The sequence below is a fragment of the Pinus tabuliformis genome, chromosome 1_2 (assembly GCF_031772625.1).
Source record: "Pinus tabuliformis cultivar Carrire ecotype Pingquan chromosome 1_2, CPIR1, whole genome shotgun sequence".
Classification (NCBI taxonomy): Eukaryota; Viridiplantae; Streptophyta; class Pinopsida; order Pinales; family Pinaceae; genus Pinus; species Pinus tabuliformis.
In genome coordinates this window covers 517,099,857-517,110,623 of record NC_142298.1, presented here as the reverse complement: position 1 = coordinate 517,110,623, position 10,767 = coordinate 517,099,857, and the positions used below count along the sequence as shown (strand labels likewise).

At 41.8% G+C, this 10,767-nt stretch overlaps 1 pseudogene across 2 annotated transcripts; it reads right to left on the bottom strand.

The window, feature by feature from the left end:
- Positions 1 to 6,448: 6,448 nt before the first annotated feature.
- LOC149206602 (transcription factor MTB2 pseudogene) lies at positions 6,449 to 10,460 on the bottom strand (annotated as a pseudogene). Of its 2 annotated transcripts, none has more exons than XR_016252580.1 (3): positions 9,943 to 10,460; positions 6,930 to 9,259; positions 6,449 to 6,747 (listed from the first exon to the last, which is right to left on the bottom strand). The product of XR_016252580.1 is annotated as a transcription factor MTB2 pseudogene, transcript variant X1 (transcript). The 2 variants fall into 2 exon arrangements; XR_016252581.1 differs by having other exon boundaries at positions 6,930 to 9,252.
- Positions 10,461 to 10,767: the final 307 nt, after the last annotated feature.

Here is a 10,767-nt window from a genome sequence, read left to right as displayed (position 1 = left end):
TGGAGATGGATTCCTAAGGCCGACTAGGAGTAGATAGAGGAGTATATAGGCCTTGCTTCTTGATGGTCGGTTTGGCAATGGCGCAGGCAGTGCAAGATCTGATGGACTTCCCAACATCATGTCAAACGTCTAGCTAATAAAAATACTTCTCCAGCACTGCCATTGTTTTCTCTACTCCGAAATGTCCAGCAACCCCACTGTAGTGCGCCTCCCAAATCATCTTGGCTCACTCGCTTGAAGGTACACAGAGGTGTCCCAAGTGGCATAACAGTGCACCTTGGAGGTGAAAAACAGGAACTTGCTTGCCTCCTAGGAGCATCTAGTATGTGTTGGCGAATTCTGAATCGCTCTTGTAAAGATGCGGCCACCCGAAGTCTCGTGTCCACAAGAGTTGATCACAGTGGTCAGCGCCATGACCAGCAATGAACTGAGGCAGTCTACAACATTATTGGTGCTGCCTTTCTTATACTTAAAGTTCAAATGGAACTATTGCAGGTATGTGGACCATTTCTGATGGCAATCGTTCTGCAACTTTCCTTGTGTCTGTATGAACTGCAGGGGGCAGTGGTCTGTGTCAATGATCGTTTCCTTCCCCAGAATGTAATGCTTCATTTTGTCGGCAGGCTTGCACAATGGAATACATCTCTTTGTCATAGGTGGGATACTTTTAGACTATCTGAAAACATCTCACTGTGATATGCCACTAAATGCCCTTGCTGAATAAGAATTGCACCAACAGCATAGTCGGAGCATCTATCTCAATCTCAAACGGCTGTTGTAGGTCTAGTAATGTGATCACTGGTGCAAAGCAAAGATGATGCTTCAGCTTGGCAAATGCCTTCTGTTGGGATTCAGACCAAAAGAACTTTGATTTCACTCCACCCTTGGTGACTTGAATCAAAGGCCAAGTGATATGAGAGAACCCCAACACGAACCTGCGGTAGAAATTGGCAAGACCCAGAAATCTGCAGAGCTCTGTTAAAGTGGTTGGGGCTGGCCAATCCCGAATAACTTGTATCTTGGTTGGGTCCACATGCACACTTCGCTCATCAATGATGTACCCCAGATATTGAACCTGGGTCATACCAAAAGTGCATTTCTCCAAATTGACACACAATTTGTGTTGTCGCAAGGTTTGGAGGACCTATCGAATATGGTGGAGGTGTTCTTCCCAACTCTAGCTGAAGATCGTGATGTTTTCCATCAGCCTCATGAAGGTTGTAGAGGCATTTTTCAACCCGAAAGGCATGACCAACCATTCGAAAAGGCCCTCATTGGATTTGAAGGCAATCTTCCACACATTAGAGGGTTTGATTAGTACCTGGTGATAACCAGATTTCAAGTCAATCTTGTTGAAATATTTGGCCCCCTTGAGCTGGTCCAGAAGTTCATCGACCCGTGGGATTGGATACCTATTCCAGACAATGATATTACTCAGCGCCCGAAAGTCAATACAAAGTCTCCAAGTTTCGTCTTTCTTCTGTACCAACACAATCGGGCTCCCACAGGGTGATGAACTTGGCCTGATGTGCCCTTTCTGCAACAACTCCTAAATCTACCTCTTGATTTCATCGTTCTCTAAAACAGAGCGTCGATAGATCAGCCCATTGGGTAGCGGCGCGCCCAGGTCAGTTCAATGGAGTGCTTGACCTGACAGTGTAGGCGTACCCCTGTGGGTGAGGTGAAGATGCCATTGTACTCCTCCACGACCTTGTCCATATGTTGTTGTCGTGTGGAGGAGCCATGTCTGGAGGTCGTGGATGTGACCACAATCTTCTTCTTGCCCTCAGAGCAAATCATAAGGAAAAATTTCTCGAGTTGGGAAATGATCTTACTGCATTGTTTCGTGGAGATCAAAGAGATGGCGGTAGGCGATGCTACCTCTGGTATCCTGTATAACTTATTGCCCAAAGAAATAATAACAGTGCGAGGCTTGACTCATACATAGCATGACGCTTCCACAAGTATGGTTGGCCTAATAATACATCACAAACTTCAAGAGGAGCAACATCACACAATACCTCATCTGTGAAGGGCTTGATGTTGTACATAAGGCGGCATTGCTGGTTGACGTGGAGATCTCATCCTTGGTGAAGCCACCCGATAGTGCACCGCTGCAGGTGTGGTGTGGTTGGTAGGCCCAACCGCTTCACAACCTCTGCTGAAATGAGGTTCTTTTGGCTTTCATTGTCGACAATGAACTGCAACGAAGAACCCTTTACCCACATTTGTGAGTGGAAGAGTCGCTCCCCCTCCTCTCGATATTCGGGCTTAATCTTCTGGATCTTGGTGGTGGGACAGGTGGCACTGGGCTCCGCATCAATAATCTACTTCCCTTTGTCATTCCCCTTGTCAGGTTCTGGCTCAGAGTCAAAACATGCATTTGACTCGGAAGCCTTCACCTTGGCTACCAGTGACCGCTTGGCTCGACACTCCTGTTGTGGGTGGGGCTCTCATGGAACTCACATCATTTCCCTGTGTCATTATTTGTCTTCGTGGTGTTGTTAGTTGCTTGCGGCTTCTGGGGGCTGTCCTGGGTCACCCCGCCTTGGTTTTTTCCTTTGTTCTGCGATTTGGGGGCACCTTTCCCTCGCTTCGAATTTGTAGATCCAAAGTCTCGCTTCTTGTGTTTAACTTTTTGCTCGATCTTAACAATGTATCGATAGGCGGCGCAGAGCGAGGAGATGTCCAGGAACTCCATCTCGTCTTGGATGTACTTGTGTAGACAGTGGCGGTACTTGAGTACCAAATGCTGCTCAAAATCCTTGATACCCAACTTTGTGCGAAGGGTATGATAAAATATTTGTGAACTCTGGCACGTCTTCGTTCCTTCCCTGCCGCAGTGTGGTCCACTTTATGTATTTATCCTCATTAGGGTAATATTGTTCCTTAATGGCGCCTCGGAAAGAATTCCAAGTGGGTGCGGCTGAAAACAATGAAGGTTCCCTCTCGTCCTTTTGTTCACAGTAAGTTTCCCACCAGTCCTTAACATGGGGGGTGACTTTGAGAAGTGCAAAAGCAATGTTTTCCCAACTGGAAAATTAATGAACCGACAAATATCCTTCCAACAAATTTAACCATCTATCTACGGCGTCTGCATCTATCTGGCCTTCAAATATGGGAATGTCAACGTTGACTTGTACCTTAAAGGAAGTGGTGCTTCCAGAGTAGCTGTTGGATGAAGATGCATCGCCTGTGGGTAAGATGTTGAAAGATCTGAGCAAAGTTATCCATCATCGCATTCCTTTGTCGGTCGAGAGCTTCTTCGAGCAATATTTTGAAAGGATGTTCTACTCCCTCGTCTTTCTTTTCTTCCGCCATGGGAGGCCATCGGGGTTTGTGGGGCTGCTCTTGTAAAGTTTCAACAAGTTTGAGCCCTAACTCCTTATACCCTAACCTCGTTGGGGACATGCAAAGAAAAACAGAGAAAGAGAAAACCGCTCTGATACCACTGATCCGGACTCATACAGAAATGCAACAATATACAGATACAAACATAAACACGGAGATGCAACAAAAATAAAACTTCATTTCATTAATATCAAAGAACGGAAATATGCTTACATACAAAATGGAAATAAACTAGCTAGGGCGACGGAAGCTTATCTCTGAGAAGAGATGTGGTGGCTACATGCCTCTGAACTGTGTTACAATGAATCTCAATGGCCCTTTTATTATTGAACAACAAGGGAAAACCCTAAACAACCAAAACCCTAACCCTAGGAAATGGAACGCCAAAAGTTTGTGGACCCTCTTGGGGTTAGTTGGGCAGGCAACTTCACAAGGTCGTAACTTGGTCATATGATCTTCGTTTAGCGCATTCGATACCTCGTTGGAAAGATCTCTCCAAAGACTACGGGATTTGCAACAAGCCCCTGTGGACCTCAAAAAACACCATTTAGGGGGTCAAAACAGCTCTAGAAGTTCAAGACCCCAAAAACTGTTAAAAATAGTATACGTTGCTTTAATCAAGGAAACGGATGAAACCGTCTGGAGGTTTAGGTGCAATAGGCCGGTGGCCACCAATATCCCCCTAGATCACATAGCCTTGACACAATGCATATTACGAATCTGTTTGTCAGTTGTCTTTATCATTCAGCAACAATCAAAGTGCAAAACTAACTAAAATATAGAAAGAAAGAACATAATGTGTTTGATAACTGAACTCCACATGCTAGTATCTATGCAGTGCATAAGTGTAATCATTAAATCATAAATAAAACATTCCACTAATGATTCCAGCCAAATTACGGCTAGGTAGAAAAAAAGTCATAGGCACAAAATGAGTAGAAAACTAATCAATCTGAAAACACCTAATGCCCTTAATTTTCCATATCCTGTTCCCATTTTGGAGGAATCTTGTCAAAATTGTCTAAAGTACAGATGAGCAAAGGCATTGTTACTTCCAGAAAGCTCACTGGAAATTGCCTTGTTTACACACATATACCAGGCTGTGATAATGATTGAGGACATAACTAGACAATGGTTGGTAGATGGACTCTACCCTGCAGACAACACCTAACTGCAAATGGAATCTGAGCAGAGTTTATAAGGTTAAAAACACAAGGAAAGGTTGAACAAAGCAGTGAAGGCTACACTTGCTATCATGATAGAGAACAAATTATAAACAATTTTCTCAGAGCACAAAAACAGTTGGGATGGATAATCATTTATATGGTGCAGTGGAACACATTACAATATCCAACCAACTCTCAAGAAAAATAAATGTTACCAAAGGGATGAGAACAAAGTTATCAAAACCGGAACTCCTCGAGTGTCAGACTGTGTGGAGGTTGGAACGAGGACCAGCTGGAAAATCAAGTTGAAGAACTGGTCAAAAAAGAAAGGGAAAACCAGGTAGAATGACCAAACTCTAAGTACTTTCCCTTGATCTCATGCATGTGAACCCGACTGGTTGACTGAGTCCAGATCAGAACTGGCTGGTTTGGGGTGCAACCAGCTTACTAGTCCAGTTCATGCCCTCTCAGTGTAAACTGTTCTGGACTGACTGGTATCTGTCTGGTCCAGCCAGTCCCAATAACCTTGGATGAGACCTATTGCAACATATCTAGAGTATAGACTTCTTTCCATCAGAATCGTTATTTACAGTGAATAGAGATTTATAATTTATTTTCTTAGCATTATGCATCATGGTTGTCAGTACCAGTCAATCAAGACCGGTTCACATTTTTTTAGCCTGAACCACTCACCGAATTGGAACTGGTTTTGTCTTAACCAAACTGGAGCTGCTTTTTTCCTAAAGCTGTCCAACCAACAGCAGTTTTTACCTAGAAACCAGAAAGAAAACAAAAATTAACAGACCTCTCTCCCAAACCCTGCTTTGAGCTTAATTTGGTGTGAATTTGCTCTATCACCCTTACATGATATATACATCAGCAAACTTTGCATATTCGATGTCCAATGATTTGGTTTTACACAATGATGTACATAAATCATTAAATGTATAATCTTTTTATTAAAATTTGAGTATTTTATGCATTGTTTATATGACTGTTTTTCCCCAGCTGCAATACAGTTCCAGTTTTGATAACTTCTATATGCTTGTAATAAGATTTAGAAGTGATCAATATTAAAAGATAAGTCAAACACCCTATCAGGGTTCTAGCCTAATAAAGAGAGGGTTTCTGTTCCAGTTTACTGTTGAGATACAGTTCTTAACCCATTAAAAATTAGGGAAATAATTAAGCAATTTAGGCAACCTACACATAACCCATCCCACTGTGTTCCAATGTACTCATCATATATTTTCATATTTCAGCATACAAGGATTAAAACCTATTAATAAATTTTTATTTATGGAGTCGTAATTTTGTCGCAAGTTTCATGTTTTGAATAGTTTCCAATCTATTGTGACTTAGATAAGCCTTAAGAACAGTGACAGTCTAGGTTAGATTACTATTCCCACTCCTTCCATAAATGTGTGCTTATAATGCCAGCACTTTCACAGTTATTTCTGCAGAGATTCCAACATTTAAGGTGTACACCAATTGATGCAAGCATGAAACATAAATGTACATGCAACTTGTTCATATGATGCAAAATTGATAGGTAATTTATTAAACAGATAAATTACTGGAAACCTCGAGTTTCAACATTCTACCTACTAACCCAAAGGAAACTCAGGCATTCACATTTTTAATGATCTCCACTCATCACCTTCTGTGAAGAGAGAAAATAACAGTCTGCAAACTAAATCAATCCAGGGAGGTGTATGAAACCAACATGGCATGACTTTTCCCAATGCCCAAAAAGATGACAATAGGTCCACAAGCCACATGTTTTACAATTTAACTTACAGATGACTCGCTGTAGGTGTTTGAATTTGAGGTTAGACTGATGTTAAAAGCTTTTCAGAGACTACAAAGCAAAGGTAGCGTCACTGGAACAATCTCTGACTAGATTTATAATACCATCCCCTATTCTATAAAGGTGATGATACGCAAATGAATCCAGCATATATACAGAGAGAAGCTACCTAATCCATTAAGCAAAATATGCTACAATGGAAATTTTTCTTCTACCAATTCTGCACAACACAACATCTTGTAACCCTCAGGGATGTTGAGAAGCAACAGAAAGAAGCCAAGATATGCTAAAAATTTCATTTTTTTGGAACAAGAATGGTGCAGAGTAGAGAATAGCAATTACTCGAGTTAGTAATGCTGGAGTTTCTGACTGGAGTGATGAAATAAAAAAAGATCCCACCCATTGGCCAAAATCAAAAACCTGCAAAATTGTTGTAACAATTACATAAAGTATACAATTTGGAAGACAAAAGAGGAGATAAAACAGAGATGCTGCAAATCCCTTGAACTTTGATAATCAATCAAACTTCACCGCAATTGTGACCATATTAATAATATTTTACCACTCAAAGCAAATAACTGGAAGAACCCTGTCCAAGTTACCTATGCATTTAATTGGGCTATCACTTCGGAAAGTACATGCATACACTCCCTGGAGGCCTGTGGGGAAAGTATTTATGCCATTCAGTCAGCACCTTGGCACTTCTCCGTTCAGGAATAATATCAGTAACTCTTTCCTGCTATCAGATTCATGCAGTTCTGCCCACAGAAGCAGTATTTGAGAGTACTGTTCCTTCAAGTTTGCTTCCACGGCTCTGCCATCTAGTTATCCCATTTGGTTCATTGTTTAACCGGATTGTGTCCTTGTTTAACCAAAGACAAAATCTTGCTAGTCATCATCTTGAATGAGCAATTAACCAGAAATTGCAGCAACTAATTTTTCTTTAGTTAGTTCTTGTGCACCATTGAGCTTGACTACAAATGTATGAAGAATCATCTCTTTAGCAGTAGACATGTCTGCGTGTTGTACATCTAACTGCATTTCTTGCAAAGCAAGCATCACTCTTGCAACTGGATGACACTCCCGTGGGCAGGTTACTCTAATCACAGCATCTCCATTCACTGTTTGAACATCAACGTCAGGGATGGAATTGATGTTTGCAACAGCTGGCATATTTTGAGGAGCTACAGATGGTGCATGGGAGGTATTTTCTTGTGTCTCCTTCTCCTTTTCCATATCCTTGAGTTTCTTCTGAAGCTCTTGGATATATGCAATAGCATCCCCCAGTAAGGAAGCTTTATCCATTTTGGAGATTTTGGGCACAACAGCTCTCAATGCATAAAACCGTTGGTTAAGCTTCTCCCGTCTTTGACGCTCCGCTTCAACATGATTGAGAGGTTCTTCTCTTCCATTGGCAGGTTTTCTCCCTCGTTTTCTTGGCCTTCGCTCATCAACAAGGGGAGACTTGTCGTCTTTACATGAAGCCTCTGCATCTGAGTGCTCTGATTCAGCCATACAAGGCCGAAATGACACAATACTACGAGTAGTCCTAGAAAATTCCATTTGGGATTGCTGTTGTTGATGTTGCTGTTCTTTGATTTTATTCTCCTCTTTGCTGCACTTAAAATTGTTATGATGAACATGTTGACTACCAATATCATTATTGGGAATCACAACACCGTTCTCTTGCTTTTGTTGATGATAATCATGACGACTGTTATATATATCCCCTCCTTTACTGTTACAGACTTGGTTCAAAGTTATAGATTGAAACCCTTTTTTATTGCTCCCATAAAATATTTTATCGTCATTCAGATAATACTCGTGCTGGTGTTCATTAGGTGCTCGAAAAACTGGATGGAGAAACCGACTCTCCATTTTTGACGAGACAAATTTATGATCTACCAGAGTTCTTGTTTTCCCAGACTTAAGGTCCTGACCAAAAACTTTGCTATAATCTTGTGCAACAGCTTTCTGATGATCTCCATATTCATAAAGCTTAAAAGGCACAACAGCTCTAGCATGACCATCCTTCTCCCTCGAAAGAGGAGGAATGTCAGGTACTCTAGCAGGGCTCTGTGATAAAGCAGAGCCTCTAGAATGTCCAAGTTGCTGGACTTGATTATCATTGAAGATGGACCTGATCATTTGCACAAACTCTTTATTTTCCTTAATAGAATCAATTGATCCCAATTCTACGACACCATTGTCAGTTGGCACGCAAAGTATGGTCTGGATGCCTCCAGATCTGGCAACAAAGGACCTCGAAGAGATACTATTGGACGTTCTATGTGCATCCTTGAGCCAAATATATTGTCCTGAGCCAAGGGCCCTGCCAGGTACTCCCACACCTCGCGGAAATGAGTAATACATGGACGTCAGATAAAACATCTCTGTGTCAGATACATTCTCTAATCCCATAGCAAAATCATCATCTTTTGCTCCACCGAAGAAAATATGGAGCTTTTGAAGCACCTTTTTCTTCATCCGTTGCTCTGTTTCAGACTCGTTAAATCTTCGAGTCATTTCATCCCCATGCTTCGGTTCTTTGAAGTAACCGTCACCCCACCCGAGCACATAATCACCTGCTTTGGATCTTGAGAGTTGCCAGAAAATAGAATAGGTCCAAGTAATGGATGAGGAGAATTCCACCAAGAATTGAAGCTTTTGCTGCAATGCACTATCACTGACACCGGCAACAAGTCCTTCGCAAGAAATAAAGCTCATTATCAAATGCTCGAAGGCGTTGGGCCCAAGAACCGCTTTCACCATGTCTTTATCTTCATCGTTCCAAAACTTCAATGCTGCTGCCGTTTCGGCTCCCATACTGTTCTTCAAAAATCACAACGAATGCAACCAACAGCAGCACAATCTTCACAGTTTCACCGGGATCTTTAAAAGACGGCGAGCATCGACCAACGACAACTGCGCGCTACAAGCACGATTTCCATCCAATCAGTGCCTTAACTCCAGATGAAATAGGCGTTCAAACCAAAACCAAAATCAAGAACCTTAATTTCACAATCTTTAGCCCGGTTTATGTTCGTATTAAATACGCAAAAAATAAAATCTTGCGAAATTAAAATAACAAAAAAAAATATGCACCACAGCACTCATTAAACTAAAATTTTAATCGCTTGAACAGTTCAGTCTTCTTCATGGTAAAATCGAAAGCATGTAACACGAAAAAAACACTCGGACGTCATAAACTTTTCACTTTAAAGGTCCTACTTCGACTACAATAAATTTATATTTAACCAAAGAATTCGCTAAAATCAAAAGTGTGTAACACAACAAAAAAAACGCGGACGTCATAAACTTTTTCTTTAAAGGTCCTAATTCGACTGAAATAAAGTTAAATTTAACCAAAGAATTCGCTAATCTTTTAAAATAAACAAAGACATGGCACATTTTTAAACTAAACAAAGACATGGCACGTTTCTCATTCTCTAGTTCGTTTCTAACCCTCTTTGTGCTCTTTAGACAGAAAAAATAAAATATCCCCCGCAAAACCAGCCCTCGCGAAGTGCATCCAGCGAAAAACCGGGCCTCAATAACTCAGAATTAACAGGAAAACAGTCTACTGTATATCCAAACCAATCCAGGAATACGCACCTCAAGTTAAGCCGTTCCGCCGGCAATTCGATCGAAAAACGCCATATTTTTAAATTCCAGATGCTGCAGTCCACGTCTCGAAGCCGATTTAAGCATGAAAATGACCTGACCGCACATACAGGGACCCCGTCCTGTTCGAATCTTCCGCCAGAAAAATAGGAAAAGAACGCCCAAACCCTCTCATTCGAAAAGACGATCCATTTTTCCATAAAAGAATCTCCAAAACTTCGATTTTTCAGAAGAAAATGCAATTTAAACAAAAAAAAAATCAGCCAGCAAAATCACAAGCGCAGCTGGCCGAAGCTCTTCCGTTTCTTCTTCGCTCTCAGAATTCAGTCCCATCCATACCTCTCAGTAACCCGCGTTAAACCCACTCACGGTCCAAAGTCAAAGCCGGCGTTAAATGCACAGTCAGAGGTAAAAAAGGACTACGTCCGGCTCACGGGCCTCTCGCTGTCCGCGTAACTCGCGGCCGTAAAAGGCGCAAACACAACGTGGTGAAAATAACCTGTCTCCAGAAAACTGCTCGGCGGCGCCATTAGGTTTGGCTTAAAATGGTAAATTAAATTTTGACTGTCATGCTTCCTTCGTGAAGGCACGTGACAGCAACGTGGCGTCGTGGACTGCAGGTGAAATAAAAATAATGTGTTAAGCGTGCGAGAAGTATATGAATGGAGACCACTGACACGACGGACGGATGAACGGAGCGCGGCCGGAGGCGTGAAGGGCGTGGACGAATTAAATATAAAATGAATGCGTTTGGTGGGTCTATCACTTTGTTTAGTTGCACGAGATAAATAACATGGCCGAGATAAATGTGAGAAT